Source organism: Cajanus cajan, chromosome 1, assembly GCF_000230855.2.
Source record: "Cajanus cajan strain Asha chromosome 1, NIPB_CcT2T_4, whole genome shotgun sequence".
Taxonomy (NCBI): domain Eukaryota; kingdom Viridiplantae; phylum Streptophyta; class Magnoliopsida; order Fabales; family Fabaceae; genus Cajanus; species Cajanus cajan.
The window spans coordinates 37,450,478-37,468,347 of NC_138517.1; the positions used below are offsets into that span (position 1 = coordinate 37,450,478).

At 31.6% G+C, this 17,870-nt stretch overlaps 1 long non-coding RNA gene across 1 annotated transcript; it reads left to right on the forward strand.

Annotated features, from left to right (window-relative positions):
* The first annotated feature begins 14,078 nt into the window (after positions 1 to 14,078).
* LOC145949607 (uncharacterized) lies at positions 14,079 to 16,806 on the forward strand. The gene is made up of 4 exons (XR_014427976.1): positions 14,079 to 14,227; positions 14,324 to 14,802; positions 14,891 to 15,789; positions 16,120 to 16,806. It is a non-coding gene; the product is annotated as an uncharacterized LOC145949607 (long non-coding RNA).
* Positions 16,807 to 17,870: the final 1,064 nt, after the last annotated feature.

Here is a 17,870-nt window from a genome sequence, read left to right on the forward strand (position 1 = left end):
GGTGGTCTCGAGCTCAGAAACAAGTTGTCCGTGTTGGCAAGGGAATCACCAAAGTTACAATGGTGTCGGCAAAGGAATCACCAAAGTTACGATGGTGTCGCTGTCAATAACCTTATTCAAAAAAATGGCCTTTTAAGGTTCACAACATGGAGCAAAGAAGGGATAGTACAAGAGGATCCAAAACTAATCACGGAGCCATCACAACCTTTTTCTTTACTCATTTCCCTAAAAGTTATGGAGAGTTGTGTAAAATCAAAAGACGATCTTAGATCCCTTGAAAGATTATAAGTTTTAAAGATAACAAACAAAAAATTTTAAGAAACTATTCCAGACAAAGTAAGTATCTTATTTTGTCTGTAAGACAAAGGACATCAAACGAAATCGAATGAGATGGCTTCCTTGAAGACACCAAAAACTGCTAAAGATGGAAAATCAAATCCTTGCGTCAGAAAGGAAAAAATCCCAAAAATCACGGAAAAGAAGATAGGAACTTTGAATATGTCGCACTGCTCTAATTTAGAAACTGCTTTTCACCTTACCTAATGAAATGATGATAAGTAGCTGCCAAGATCAGATAAGAGATGGACATCTTCACGCAAAGTATTAAATGCTTATAGTAACGACTAATTCTCTCTCTCTCTCTCTGATCTTGAAGAGAAGACAAACAAAGCATCCTAAGAAGATTGCTCAACGATCATTTTCTTCCAAGCTACTATATAAGGGGTTCTGAATCAAGAAAAAAAAAAGAGAGGATATAGACATACAACACGAGATAGCAAGGGAAATTACAAAAAAAAATGAAGTGCATACCTTATAGATAAATTATGTCTTGTACTATTTATTTGTGCTTAAATTTCATAGCATCACGTTTAGAAGAGACGAAGCTACCTTTATAACTTTTTTCAAATTTCTATTTGTAAAGGTTGAGTCTGATGAGGCTTGTTGAAAGAATACTTAATGTTTGAGCTTGGAAGCTTGGTTTAAAAGAATACTCGGTGATTAAGCCTGGAGAGACTTGTTGAAAGAATACTTGGGTAGTTACTTGAAGAGACAAGTTAAAGACTAGTTAGGTTTGAGCCAGAAATGACTTGTTTAAAGAATACTTGTATGATTTGCCCATCTTTAAGTAGACCCTTTGTTGTTTCCCATGCGCTTAAGAAAGTTATTTCTTATATAGAGTTTGAAGCACCTTTCCTTGGTATGTCTAAATCTTCTACAATATGAACAATAGTCTCTACGATTACCTTTTCCAGATGACTTTCCCCTAGCATTTGATCCCTTGTGGACCCACTTTTTGGTTGTCATGGTAGACATCCCTTGGAATGTAATTAGGTGTCTCCCATGACTCTATTTGTGGCAACGATGACGAGAGGGCTATACCTAAAAAGGAGGGAAAAACTCTAAACTCAGATCTACTAGAATCTAGCGCAAATGGAACATCACCGACCTATGGAATGGACTTAGGAGGCTCCGATGACCGATTCTGCGATGGCGGTAGCGAGTGAGTCTCATCGAAGCTAAGTGTGTAGGCTACACGCACCGACGCTGGTGGTTGCGCATGACGGCGCATGGCAACATTTTTTACGAAACGAATTTCGGCATTGTGTTCGCTTGAGTAGGACACACCTTTTTTGCCCTTATCAATGACCCCAAAGGCTATGGCAACAATCGTGGTAGCCAGATAGTGGCGGTAGTGGCTACTGTTGCAGCAAAAATCTTGGGAGCTTTGATACGTACCAACTTGAAAAGAGAGAATGATTTTATTATTTCATTCATACGGATTACATTCTCATTACATCTATTTGTAACAATCTGATCCTCCCAAATATGGAAATAAGAAACTATAATATGTTGAAAAAAAAAATAGGAAGATTCTATAGATATTTTCTCTAATTAGGATATTTACAACATTCCTACTATCACAAGCCTGGATGAATGTATGGACATGCTATGTTCAACAAGTCTTGCATAGGGACATTTATAATCATTTTCCAATCCTATTTAGGAATTCTAATATGAATTAAGGACCAAAGCTTTTCAGGGTGTTTAATTGTTTGTTTTTAGATGAAAAATTCTTAGATTATGTGGATAAAACTTTGAAGAGATTTGAGATTCATGGGTGGGCAGCTTATATGTTCAAGGAGAAGCTGAAAATTTTGAAAGGTGACTTGAAGAAATGGAATAAATATATTTTTGGGGACTTAGATAGAATGACTGAAGATTTGGTGGGTAAAATTAACAAGTTGGACATAAAGGATGAAGAGGGTGGGTTAACTTAAAAAAAACACAACAATGAATGAACCTATTGACTAAATTCTACAAGGTATCGATGATACATGAATTTGTGATGCATCAAAAAGCTAGGAATAAATGGATTGAGGATGGGGATGGTAACACAAGTTTTTTTCATTTGATGGTGAATTGGAAAAGATGTACTAATGTAGTGAAAGGTTTTTTAACGAATTGGTAGATAGGAAGAAGACCCGCAAAAGGTTAAGGAAGGAATAAAGAGTTATTTCCAAATTAGGTTTAGTGAAAATCTCCAAGAAAGACTAGGGTGTATGGGGTACCATTTGAAACAATTGGAGAGGATGAGAATAGGAAGCTTATTGCAATATTTGATGAAATGGAAATTAAAGAAGTGGTTTGGGCATGCGGTGGTAATAACAAGAGTCCAAGATCAGATGGATATAACTTTAAATTCATCAAATCATTTTGGCATATTCTAAAGATAGACATAGTGCTAATCTTGGATGAGTTTTATGTTAATGGGAGAATTCCTAGAGGTGAAAATTTTTCGTTCATTACCTTTATTCCAAAAAAAAATGAGAACCCTAAAAAGTTTGGGGAATATAGACCAATTTCCCTAGTTGGATGTATATGTATAAAATAATTGCCAAGGTGTTATCCAAGGTTAAAGGTGGTTTTAGAAAAAGTAATTGGTGAATTACAGTGTGCATTTATTGGGGGAAGAAATATTTTGGATGGAGTACTCATTGCTAATGAAATGGTGGATGAGGCTAAGAGAAATAAAAATCCATGTCTTATCTTTAAATTTGATTATGAGAAGACCTATGATTTAGTATTCTAAGAGTTTTTGCATTGCATGATGGAAAGGTTAGGATTTTGCAAGAAATGGATCAGTTGGATAAAATCCTACATTGAAATAGTAACAATTTTCGTATTCGTAAATGGGAGCCTAAAAAAGAGTTTAAGATCTAGAAAGGAAAAAGTTGAGATTTCTTTTTCGCAATTTGCATATGACACATTATTCATTGCAGATAACTCAATGCAAAATGTTATTATTATGAAGAGCATTTTTAGGTGTTATGAGTTAGTGTCTAGACTCAATTAATTTTCATAAAAGCATACTGGTGGGTATCCAAATATGTGAGAGATAAGGCTAAGATTTGTTGCACTGTTAAATTGTAGATCATCATAAGGCACATTTGTGTACTTAGGTATCCCTGTAGGGGAGAATCCAAGGAAAGAAACTACTTGGCAGCCAGTTATTCAAAAAACACACAACAAATTGTCTTCATGGAAAAAGAGGTACCTATCATTTGGTGGGTAGGTGTGTCTCATTAAGTCTATTTTATCCTCCCTACCATTGTTCCTTTTGTCTTTCTTCAAAATGCTAAAGTGTGCTTTTAAAAAATCATAAATGTTTAGAGAAATTTCTTATGGGGAAGGTGTAAACACGAAATTTCATCCGAGCTACTCCTACTAAAGTTAGAAGACCTATAGAACAAGAAGAGTAGCCCTTGAAGACTGAGCAAAGAACAAAAGTGGATCAGGACAAGGCCTGAGAAGCCCAAAAGGAGTTTTTTGCACAAAAAAAGAGCCAAAAACTTAGTTTTGGCTTAGAAAATCCATTCCCAACCTTGGAACAACCGTTCCTAACAGAAATTTTGCAACATCAAACCTAGGTTGGGAATGGTCGTTCCCAATGACCTAATTTAATAGATAAAAGCGTACTTCTCTAAAAAACAACTTCAACAATGTAAATAATAAAAAAATCATAATATGGTTTACCAAGTACACCAGAGGCTAGAAAGAATGTATTTTATAAATGCGGTTAAAAACAACCGAAGAAAGAAAAACTAAAACATAAAATACACATTTAAGAATTTCAACAAGAATGACTTTTCTTGATTTTTGAGAAAGGAAAAAAGTACAACTTTAGAAACATTTAATAATAGCTTTTCAATTTTATTCAAGAAGGGGTGCAACATTCAATTGTTCATTTTCCATTTGCACAAAATCAAGAATATCTTCTTTTTTTTGTGCTTCTTCCATCAAAAATAGTCTTTCTATTTTCTTCAGAATAAAAGTTTAGGTGAACAAAACTAACTTAAATATCAAGTTATGATTTAAGTTATCAAATCTTGTTATACATGTAAAATGAATTTATTAAGAGGAATGAAACAAATATAGACGATAAGAAATCCTTCTTAGTATAACGGCTACAAAAAGTAAACAAAGGAAATGAATCTGATGAGAATAAAGAACATTGATTCAAGAGTCAAGAGTTGGACAATAACAGTAAAAAATCTTGAATTTGTTGGTCTATGTCTCCCAACCCCCCATGAGTTTACTTTAACTATTGTGAATTTGGTAAGCTTGCATGTGAGATATGAAAGTTTAGGGTGTAAGAGTAGCATCATTACAAATTTACTATCCTAACAATTTTGGTGTATATTTTCTTCTGATTATCCTCTTCCACAAAGGACAATGTCTCAAAAGAAACGATCATTACTAATTACTCACTAGAGAGTTGTTCTTTTTCTTAGAACCAAATTAAAAAAATCAAGGTCCAATCTCTTTTAGACATGTAGGAAACCTCCCAGCTAGCTAAATGATATCTCTCACAACCCCAAGCCTAGGCCATAAAAATTCCCAAATAAACTTCTCAATCTTGTCCATAACCTCAAACACATATTAGACAAAGACCTACTTTTAAAGTTAAGTAGTTAACTACCTTTCCAACAACAAACAAGCCACTCTATAATTTTCGGATAGGCCTTTCTTGGCTGTGTATATTATATTAAACTTATTAGGGGAGGGGTGTGTGGGTGGGTGCGAATGTGTAGCCAAAGAGCACCATAGAGATAAGCATGAAGTATGCAACCATTATTAAGATAATCAAAAAGTCACATCAAGTGCAATTGGAGAAGCTGAAAGGCATTTTATCTCCTGCAACAACATTGTCATCTAAGATATATTCATTTAATACAAATAAAATTTGGTTAGAGATTCATCAGGGAGATGGATTGTGCTAACAAAATGTGTAGTTAGCAGGGAAGCCTAAAAGTCAAGATGTTCACCATATCTCTGTTTCTAAACAATCATACTAATTGGGAGATAATAAAATACTTGCACTAAACACTAATGCATCAAGAACTGAAACATTGATTAAAAGGAATTGAGACTTGAGAGTTTAACTGAAGTCTAAATTCCTACACTAGTTTAAGTAAAATAAAAATGGAGGAACACAAGACCAATGAGTGAAGTCTACATATATCATTATTCCAAGTTCCAACCAATTTATCAAATGAAATATCTCAATCATGGCTGATTATCACATGGAAATAGAAGAAAAAAAATTGTACAGGTCATGATATATTAACAAAATTAATCATGATCTAGCTTAAATATGGCTAGTTTAGTAATTTCATAAAATATACAGAGATAGATGTATAGACTTACAACACAACAGAGTTGCCATAGACTACTGCAATGCAAGCATTCCATCTTGAGGCACAACAGACATGCAAATGTTTTAGTTACAATAAATAGCAAAATATTCAGAGCATAAAAAATTGGACTACAAATCAAAATGACTCCTAGGTACAATAGATTTTTAGGTGAAGTTAAGGATGCATGCCAAAATTATATGACCAAATGAGGGTGACCCAAATGGGGAATAGAGGTGAATTTGAAGGACTAAACTTGAAGTGACATATTCCAAAACAAGCACCCTACAACAAGAGAAAAGGCACATTCTTTATACTAAAAACTCAATTTTTGGCAGCCAACTTTTTTAACAAAAAAAGGGTTATGAACTAAAAGTTTAAAACAGTCGATTACAATATATTGTTTATGTGTAATTTTTTGAATTTTACAAATTTATCTTCAAAGTTCTATCAATAGCAACTTTGTTTGGTCATCGACTTTTACACTGATAATGACATATGACCATAACTTATTTATTAATGGCATATTATTCTTCAGAATTTGAATGTATTCTTAATAAGTAATAAATATACATAATGTGTTATAATTTTGATGGAAGTACATAATAAATCATGATAAATTCATCTTGTCTAATATTATATTAATATCAACATGTTTCAACCTAAGTTCATACTTAATCATGGATCGGACAATATCAGAGGTGATGTAATGACAAGAAGAGTAATGATCGAAATTCCCTAATATTATATGTTATATTGAATAAAGAAAAATAGTACAGGGTAAAAAGTTAGTTCCTATATGGTGTGAAGCACGTATTGATATAGCATAGCTAACGTTAAATAATCACCACATTCTTCTTGATTCCATCAAGGCCAATATATGAATAGTAATTTAATGCTCCAAAAAAATCAAGACTCTATGCAAATGAAGCTTGGAAAGGTGAAGTTGACCTCGTTGAGTTGCACGCGCAGTAAATGCAAAGCAAAGGAAGAGTGTCCAAGGCAGAAGGAATCAAAACGATGCAAATGACATTTAGGGTTCACTTTAGGGGGCACTTGGAATCATCACGGGATTTAGCGTACGTTAGGGAGCCACGTATTGGTAGAGAGGATTTAAGGATTTCTTTTGAGAAGGAAGTGAAAAGATTTTGTTTTATCTTTTGAGAGGGAATGTACTAGTAGAGCCACGTACTAATTTCTTTTTGTTTTATCTTTTAGAAAAAAAATATTTAAGCGGGAAAATATTTTTTAATTAGAGTAAATTATAAACCTCTATAAATTAAAATAATATTTTAATTAGAGGAGGTTATAAACCTCTGTAAATTAAAGAATTTTTTTTGCATATTTTAATAATTTAAGGAGGGTTTTAAAACCTCCACAAAATAACCTCCACTATTTATCATTTTTTTTGTAGTGAACCTCCTAAGAGAAACACCTAAAAGTAAAACACATGGAGTCATGGACAACTTATAAATATCTACCACATCAATTTGAATTTAGGATAACTTTGTAACTATTCTTATAGTCGCAACAGCTATGGCTTTTTTGGTCTATTACGACTATTAAATATTCTTATGATATATAATTGAGAATGCTCCAAATTACCAAATATTTCAAGAACAATATTACTTATCAAATATAAGATTTACCTCAGATAATAACTAGCGCCCTTTTTTTATATAAAAATAATAATTATGACAAGGATGACTAATCTACGGCAAGAGCTTTATGAACTCCAACAAAAGCAGTAAAAAAGAGAATAGAGGAGACAAAAAGAAGATCTTGAATTCAAATTTCAAGTCATAGTTGCTCAAACATCAACAAAAGATGGAACTATAATTATAGCCTACTAAGTATTTTTATAATTAAGTAAATGAATTAAATTTCTCCTGAAAAAGTGGTCTAAAAAATATGAATGCAGATGAATCTGTGTTCATACCATCTCCATGGTGTACAAACTAGTTAAGGAGGATAGAGAATGAAGCACCAAAAAAACTAATCCTCCTACCCCTTTTGTCTTTATCATTCTTTCTAGGAGATTAGGTGTCAATGCCTCAAAATCCTAAAACAATGAAAAAAAAATGGCAAAACTGGTTTATCTTGGAAAAAAATGGAAAGAAAAGGACAATTTGAAAAAGATAAAGAGATTGAGATAATAGGAAGTGTAAAGATACCTAGAGTATACACATTCCAAAAGTTTTACCAAGAATTCTTTCTGAATCTTTATAGAAACAAGGAGTTGTATTATTCATAAACAATTCAAACTATTCAACTTTGTTGTGATCCAAAAGACCCCTCTACCTCAATTTTTGAATCTACTTTTCTTGTTTCCTCTCATCATTGTATTCAAGATCGTCTTAATCAAACCAATGTACACCTTTATCCCTAAAAAAAACCAATACAAGGTATCACAATTATATACTGCACCTACTTAGTTCAAGCTCGTACTAGAACACCATAAAACTATTGGACTGAATTTGACTCGTGCCTTGCAAAGGACGAAATAAAGATTTACAACCTGCACACGTAGTAAAACCTCCTCCTCATTGCACTGCTTAACACTTAAATTGTACCAGCCTAATTTCTTTAAACATTAAATAAAGTTTTAAAAATGTTTATGTTGGAAAGATGAAAAGAATTATAATATGTTCTAATATTTTGATGGTTTAAAAATAAGGTGGATATCACCTATATATCATACCTAATTGTCCAATGGTGTTTGTTTTAGAAAGCAAGATACCTAGTTATGAAACTTGTCGCCCACAATGATAAACATGGACCTATGCCTTGTTTTGACTCCATTTTCGATGAGAGTTATGATTCTCTTGTTTACCTTCTTCTTCATTTATCTTCCACCAAATTTAAGTTGTCACAAGTCAGTATCTCCCACGGAACATCATTGCAATCATAATCACAATAACATTAATAACAACTAGTATTACTAATCCATCGAATTGAAATTATTCCAATTCATTCAAGCATTTTGAATCCGTTATTTTATAATTGAATTGCGAATCATCTTGAATACCAAAAGCGTCCAAGACTTGAGAAATAATAAAAGAATGAACAAGAAAATTAAAAAAAAAAAAAAGAATAATCAATATTGGGAGAATAAAATAGGTCTTACTTGCAAAAATAATTCACTATCTTTGTGATAAAAAAAAACGAACAAAGAAAAAATAAAACATAAAATACATATTCAAGAATTTTAACAAGAATGGGTTTTCTTGAGTTTTGAGAAAGAAAAAAATTATAGGAGTTTCAATTTCAATCAAGAAGGGGTGCATCATTCAATTGTTCATTTTCCTTTAGCAGCCTTGGTTGTGGATGGAGTCAATGAACACAACAAGGGTTAGAGAGACAAAGGCGTTTACCTTGCATGTGGTGAAGGGGTGGCGCCACGGCCGAGACCGGCAACGTAGTTGGGAAGGGTCTTAGAGTTAAGGAAATCAAAGCGGGATTTGGGAACCACTAAAGGGTTGGTGTTGCTGAAGAAAGGAACATGGAGGGTTAGGGCGAAGTAGGGTCCAACACCAAGATCGAAGATGAGAAGGGAATCGTCAGTGACGTCATTCACTACTAGAAAAATTAATATTTGTGACGAATTTTGTGACGGAAGAAATAGCATCGCTAATAGTGACGCATTTTGTGAGGGAATTTTAAGTTTTGTGACGGACAAGAATTTATTGACTTTTGTGACGGATTTTGTGACGGAATATATTCCGTCTCTAAAAATCCGTCACAAATTTCGTCACTGAATCAACAAAAAAATATTTGGACGGATTTTGTGACGGAAAAATTTTCGTCCCTAAAAATCCGTCACAAATTTCATCACTAAATAAAAAAAAATGTTTGTGACGGATTTTGTGACGGAATGAACTTCGTCTCTAAAAAATCCGTCACAAATTTCGTCACTAAAATGAAAAAATTTAGTGACGGATTTGTCCCTCTCAAAATTCCGTCACAAATAGGTTAAAATATTTTGTGAAAAAATTTGTGACAAATTGTTCCCTCTCAAAATATTAAATTTTATTTATGAAACTTTTATATTTAAGAATTATGCATAATTAAAGAAAATATGTTAATTTTTTTTTTTAAATAATAAAATTAAAAATATTTTATTTCATTAAAGGACTAAAAAAATTATGAAATTCATTTAATTAAATAAAAAATTGTCAATTTTGAACATAAGAAACTAAGACATTCATTAAAAATATTTTAAAAAAAACTTGTTAAAATAAAAAAAAAAATTAATTTAATTTTGGCTTAATTACACTTTTGATCCCTCAAGTATTGTAATTGTGCAATTTTGATCCCTAAGATTTTAATTGGATAATTTTAGTCCCTAAAGAATTGTAATTGTGCAATTTTAGTCCTTTAATTTTTAATTGAACAATTTTAGTCTCTCAAAAATCATAATTGTGCAATTTGAATCTCTCCCATTAAAAATTTAATAATTTTAAAATTTCAATATATATATATATAATAATTTAAAATTATACCATTATTTGCTTATTTAAGTTAACATATACTATAATTTTTATTAATGTAACAAATGATATATATTTATTATTACTAAATAAATAAAATTTATATATTATTAATAATTTAATATTGCTAATAAATTAATATCAATAATATTTTTAGTATATTTATAGATAAATTGATAATTTGATAAATATAACTTAGTATATATTAATATACTTTTACAAAAATATAAATATAGTAGATAAGATATGTATATTTATATTTTTGTAAAAGTATATTAATATATAATAAGTTTTTATCAAATTATTAGTTTATGTTTAAATATACTAATAATATTATTGATATTAATTTATGAATAATATTATAAAATTATAATATATATATATATATATATATATATATATATATTTTTATGTATTTATTAATAATAAATATGTATCATTTGTGTGACACCCTCTACCCCACATACTATAACACAAATAAAAAAAATTGAATAACATAATCTTTTTCATATTTGAAATACCAAACATGTTTAATTCAAATCAAAACTCATGTATTTGTGGAATTAAATAGATATTCATACATCTCACGCAACAAGGAATACAACAGAACAATCAAAAAGCAAAATATAAACTTGCATAGTTTATTTGTTTCTCTCATGGTTCTCTTAAGAACCCACAGAGTACTCTAATCCATACAATAAACATCTTACTCATATAATTGTCTCTTACAATTGCATTCCCTTATGGTGTGTTTGGATGAATAATTTTACAAATTCAAGGAATTTGAAATTCTTGGTATTTGAATTACTTTGATTTCAATTTCTATCATTGTTAAAATAGTAATAATTATTAAATACCTTTAAAACATTGCATGAAAGTTATTAATATGACAGGTATTACTCGATATTGTGTTTTCAAGTATCCTAATATTGTGAAAAATATGAGTTAGAATTGATTAATGAGAGAGACTAAAATCACACAATTATGATATTTAATAGACTAAAATTGTTCAATTAAAAATTGAAGGACTAAAATTGCACAATTGCAATCTAAAATTACCCAATTAAAATCTTAGGGATCAAAATTGCACAATTGCAATACTTGAAAGATCAAAAATACAATTAAGCATATAATTTTTTAGCTAAAAAAGTTAAAAATGAATGTGTAATTAGAAAAGTTTAAAATATTTATTTTTTAATTTAATAATTTAATTATAATATAATAAATTTTAAAAAAACTTATAAATTAAAGTAAAGAAATCAGAAGTGTCAGTTTATTTTTCTAAGTTATTGATTTGTTATTTTTTAGTTTAGTTGTTTATTGAAAAATGTCTTTCTAATGTCATAATTTTATAATTTTAAAGTGTAAATTTTTAGTTAAAAAATTAAAAGTTTCTTATTTTATGTTAATAAAATAATATCTTTTAATTTCTTTATTTTTATCTTTAAAAACAAACTATAAATTAATGTAATTTAGATTTAAAAGTGACAAGGATAATTTACAAGTTTTTAATTATTTTTTTTAACTTTAATTGCTTCTAAATGAAGGAAAAAAAAGTAAGAAAACAAGATATCTTGAAACCCTTCATTGAGTCATATCAGAATATTTATTATAATTTTAATTATGATTTTTATATTTGATTTAATACTGGATTTCTTTTGATTATAATATTTTAATGTGTTTTATTTGAAGTATCAGTTAAAATATTTTATTATCTTTTCATTTTAATTTATTGTAAAATAATTAGAATATTTAATTTAGTATCATAAAAAAATAATCATTTTAAGGTTTAATTTATTTAATTTCATTATTTATTATAATACTTTTAGTCATTGTATTGATAATTTTTTTTAATTAAAATATATTTCAAAATTTTAGTTAATTCATTATCATTCACTTATTTTATTAAAAAGTGATCAAATATAATTTATTTTCAATTAATTTAATAAATTAAAAACTTTAAAATATATATTTAAAATCTGTAACAATTTCTTAAATACTAATATTTAATTAATTTTAATATAGACTAAATTTAATATTAGAAAATTTATTGTGATTTTAGTTATAATTTTTATTATGTTTTGATTTAATATTGGATTTATTTTGATTATAAAACATAGTAAATAAAATCTAAAATCTGTATCAATATCTTTGATAAAAATATTTAATTAATTTTTAGTTTCCCTCTAAAACCCTAGGTGAAATTGGAGAAGATCAGCAGCGGTGTGCCTGTAGCCCATCCCTGACAGCGGATTGCCACTGCTTCACCTCTGGCTGGAACGCCACTACCTTCTCTACCCATTGGTACGACTCATTCACTATCTTTCCATCCCAGCCGGCTTCCGTAGAACAAGACATTAGCAGTTAGCAGTTAGCAATGTGGAGAAAAATATTTGGGCACTCTAGGTGAAATTTGCTTCTTCAAAGGTAAAGTTAATAAAATTTCCCTAAAGCATAAACAATTCCACTTAATTATAACTAATAAATGAATCCCTAAACATTGAGAGATCCCTGTGGAGAGAGTTAGCTATCAAATATAAAAATTAAAAATTAAAAATAAAATTTATAAAACTATAAGAAAAATAAAATGTAGAAAAGATAAGATATTTTACACACTTTAGTTTTGGTTGTGGTAAGGAAGCAAGTATTTTTCTAGAAGCAAGAGTGTTTTATAAGTGAAAGCTGAAAGAAAAGCCTAACCCTAACCCCCTTCCTCTCCCGCTCCCTCTCCCTCTCCGCCACCGCTCCTCCCTCCCTCTCCGCCCTCTCCTTCCTCCGCCGCATCTCCCTCGCAGCCTCCCCCTCCCTCCGCTGCCTCCTCCTCCCCGCCACCCCCTCCATCCGCGCCCTCTCCACAAACGCCACCACCTCCTCCCTCAACGACCCCAACCCCAACTGGTCCAACCGCCCCCCCAAGGAAACCATCCTCCTCGACGGCTGCGACTTCGAACACTGGCTCGTCGTCATGGAGAAGCCCGAAGGCGACCCCACCCACGACGAAATCATCGATTCCTACAAACGCACACAACCTCTCGAGACAGCATCTCTCTCGCGACATTCAACACACACTCTCGTAGGCTCTTCTAGTCATCCAAATCCACAAACGCGCAGTCTCGAAGGAGCTCTCGCGAGTGGTGCACCAAATCCACAAACCTCTCCGAGGAGCTGTCTCGAAATGTGGTATTGGTCTTGCACGAGTTCTTCGCCAAAGGGAAAAGTAAAATATTTGTAAGTTAACTTGCAAATTATTTTGGGATTTTTTTATATAATTTCACCAGGTGCTGACATTTGCCCTAATTTGTTCTTGCACTCTAAGTTCTTGGCTTTCTTGAGGTAGCATATGTCATTTATATGTTTGCTTTTTTCGTTCTTCTTTCTTGAATCAGTGTAAAATGGAACGTACGACATACATTTGCTTGTTGATTCTGCAGTAGAAATAGAAGCTACCGATCTTATTTCCTTGATTGGTAATTTCTTGGAAAGAACTCACTTGTAAATTTTATGTTGATATTTTTCAAATTGGAATGGGGAGAACGGGGTGCTTGTTAATTAGATCTACCATGCCTTTAATAGCTTTCTCAAAAAATGGTTAACATCTTAATGGAGAAAAAAAATTCATAGATAATTTTTAGTGAAGTTGTATTGAAAGTTGACTCGTAAGTTTATCATCTCCGTTCCCACCCACCATACCAATTTGGTTATAAGAAAGTTTCATTTTCTCGAGCACACCCTGAAACACAAGCTATTTTTTGGGCTTGAACTTGAAATTTGCACAAAGCAGTGGCTCTCTATCTTGAGATGAAAATTAATTTAATCTGCAGAACAGGGGTGTAAAGTATTGGACACTTAACTGTATGGTTGAAAGGCCTAACTTTGCAAAAGCTTAAACTGTTAGTAGAACTTAGAAGGCTATGAATGATTCGTATTTAATATTTCTAACTAGCTGTTCCTGATGTTTCTTAATGGTTATTTTATTATGAATGTTTGTAGTCTATTATTGAGAAGGTGAGAAGAGGAGATTATCTTGGAAAGACTGTTCAGGTATGTTTAATCATTCTGATTCTGATTTCTCCTCTTTGAAGCTTTTGTAATTGTTGTTGGTACCTTGATTTCATTTTGCTTTTCCTTTGTTTGTAGGTTGTTCCACACATTACAGATGCTATCCAAGAGTGGATAGAACGTGTTGCAAAGATACCAGTTGATGGGAAAGAAGGGCCAGCTGATGTTTGTGTTATTAAATTGGGTGGAACTATAGGTAAATAATACTCAGAGGAAACTTTTAATCAGTACTAAGATAGAAATTGATTTTTAGTACTATTATTATAATTCAATTATCCATTCAAAAATTTTCGTATTTTAACTTTAAAAATCATGGGTTAGGTAGAAATAGAAAACTAAAAATTGAAAATGACTTCTATTTGGCTAATAGCGAGAGAACCGATGTAGAACCGATGTAAAATATGCATCTTGTGGGTTTTGGATTTTGATTATTTAGTGTGGTTGGTTTGGTTTTTGCAGTGAAGAGGAAGCCCGGATGAAGATATATTCTGTTTCGACTAGGCACTACTTTGCGTTTGGTGCGCTTGTGTCTGAAGAGCTTTCTTACAAGATTAAAGGTATATGTTGTTTTTGAGCTTTAAGTGTTTTGCATGTGTTTTGTGCTAGTGAGGGTTTATTCGGTTTGTGGTTTTTTTGGAAATGCAGAATTGCCGGGAGTTTGGTGGGTGGTTCCTGATTCTTATTTGAATGTCAAGGAGAAGGATTATGGAGGTAAAATTTCTTGTTATGTCACCGTGCTTTATTGTAGTTACCTTAGGGCCTAGTGGTGCCTCATATTTTGAAATTGACTTGTCTAAGATATTGAACCGCCAAGCTTATGATACTGCAGTAAACTATACATCTATGTATGAGAGACATCGATGATATTTTTGTGTGTGTGATTGACAGGAACAGGTATTGGCCATTAAATCTTTATCATGAGTGATTAAGTTTAAATTATAAAAATCATGTACATTTGGGATGATCATGTGACCTATTAATTTCAATCATCCATTTGTAGTTGTATGGTTAAAATTGGTTTCCCTCACTAGTCAAAATAACTTTTTCATTAGATACATCCTCACACAGTTTTCCTTTTTTCTATAGCTTCGAGTTGAGTATCATTGTAGTTTATTCTACAACTAGCAGTTGCATTATGTGCTTGTTTGTGATAGCATAAATTTAGAAAATTGCTTATTTTTCAAAGGTAACTTTAGGTACTTGGATGATTAATTCTTGGCCTTTATGCATATCAATTATCTAACGATCGAGTAACTATATTTGCAACATCTCTAAAAGTGAAACGTACACATAGTTAACTGTCAAGTTCAATTTTTTTAACATCTAGCAATTGGATTGGTACTTTTGTTGTGTTGGAAGCTCACCTATTAACCTAATTTGAACTCCAAGTTATTCTCTGGTTTGCTTTCAAGTACTATTGTCATTTCAAATGATTATTTATGCAAGAATTTAGAATGTTATAGCACTGCTAGCAGCTGTTTAACAAGATGGTGGCAGGATCAAGCAAATTCCTCGTCTCTTGGGACCTGGTCTCAACAAGGCAGGCACGTTTTATTGTTTTGGGCTTACGATTTTGATCCTCTTGGATGTTCTAGAGTGTACTTGGAGATTTGCTTGTTCTGATCAGTTCACATAATACATTGCTGTGTTCTTGTTAATTTCTGGTCACATTGCGCTATATTTTATTTACTTGGATGTTTTTAAACACTAACTACATAATTTTTTTAAGTGGCTTTGGTTATCCTTTTGAATTGGCTCTACTATCCCTTGCTTTTAATTTGATTCCCTGCTTTTTAGAATTGTTATATTTTGGGTTTCTGATTTCAATATTGCTTTAGCTGAACCTTATTCTGATATTTTGCACCACTTTGCAGGGAAGTTCCCAACACTTGTGACTCACCAAGAAACTCTCGAGTCAAAGGTTAATGAGAGTAAGGCTATTCCATCTTAAGAAGGTGCTCTGCATGGGAGTAGCTGTGGGAATGTTAGCATGGAGGAAAAACAAATCTTCCAAAATGTACAACTGAGTGTTAACTTCCTTGTCTCATTGAGTAAAAAACTCTATCTTAGATTAGCATACAGTTTTTTTAATGTGATAATGTACATAAATTTAAAAATTAGTTTATTATAATTTTGTATTATGTATTACTAAAAACTTTATTCTGCACTGTATTCGAATGAAAAAAAAATATATTTTAGTCAACAATTGTTCATGAATAGTCTTAGAATAAAATATAATATGTTGGACAATAGTAATGAGTTATTATATACAGTTGATTAATTGTACAAATTAAATACGCAAGATCTTGAATCAATAATTGTTCCATTAACATACTATAAACGCATTTTTCAATGATTGTTTGCATCTGATAGGATTATATAGCACACTTAGTTACTTGTTATTAAATTTCAAAAGACAAATGTTATTGTTTAGTCCAGAATAATAGGCTCTGGTAATCGATTACAAGACTTGGTAATCGATTACAACGGTTTAGTTTCAAGTTGTAAAGTTTAAATTCAAATTTGGAATTTTCATCTTCTGGTAATCGATTACAAGAAATGGGTAATCGATTACCAGAGAACCTTTTAATAAGTAAATTTCGAACATATGATTTTCATTGTCTAGTAATCGATTACATGTATAGGTGTTTCCTCAAATTTAGTCATCAACAGTTAGTGAGGGATTCATCCCAGTTAGTGACGGATAAAATCCGTCGCAAATTGTGACGGATTCTACTTAATTAAAGTCATCACAGTTTGTGACGCATTTAATCCCTCACAAATTGCGAGGGATTTAATCCCTCGCAAATTGTGACGGATTCTACTTAATTAAAGTCATCACAGTTTGTGACGCATTTAATCCCTCACAAATTGCGAGGGATTTAATCCCTCGCAAATTGTGACGGATTCTACTTAATTAAAGTCATCACAGTTTATGACGGATTTAATCCCTCACAAATTGCGACGGATTTTTATTAATTTCTAAACATTTATTATTAGAAATTAGTGACGGAAATTATACTGTTTGTGATGCCTTAATTCCGTCACTAATTGTGACGGAGAAAATAATCCATCACTAAATATTTTGTGACGCCAAATTTTGTGACGGAATCATTTCCGTCACAAATTCCGTCACTAATTGATTTGTGACGGATTTTATCAAATTTAGTGACGGATTTGTTCCCTCTCTAATTTTAATTTTTCTAGTAGTGATTGTTGGTAGTTAATCGGTGATTGTGGGAGAGGAAGAGGCGTTGGTAGGAAATTGGAATGGCTAGGGTTTGTTGGATTGAGAGTGAGGAGGTGGAGAGTGGTGGTGTTGGGGTTTAGGTCTACGATGAAGGTTTTGTGGTTAGGTTATACAACAAACACCATGGTTAAGGTTTAGTGTTATGGTGTGTGCACATGGGGGTTAATGGTTCCAATGGAAAGAAAAATAAATGAAGGTGATGATGGAAAAGGATATTTTTATGTTTTTGGTTGCGTACTTGTGTTTCCACATGTACGACGATGGTGATTATTGGACTGTGGGCTAACATTAAGGCTCATTAGTGAAACTTGGTCCGATTTAGAAAAACATTTTTTTTTATTGATGGAGGACCATCCTTGGAGCTTCATGTGGGAC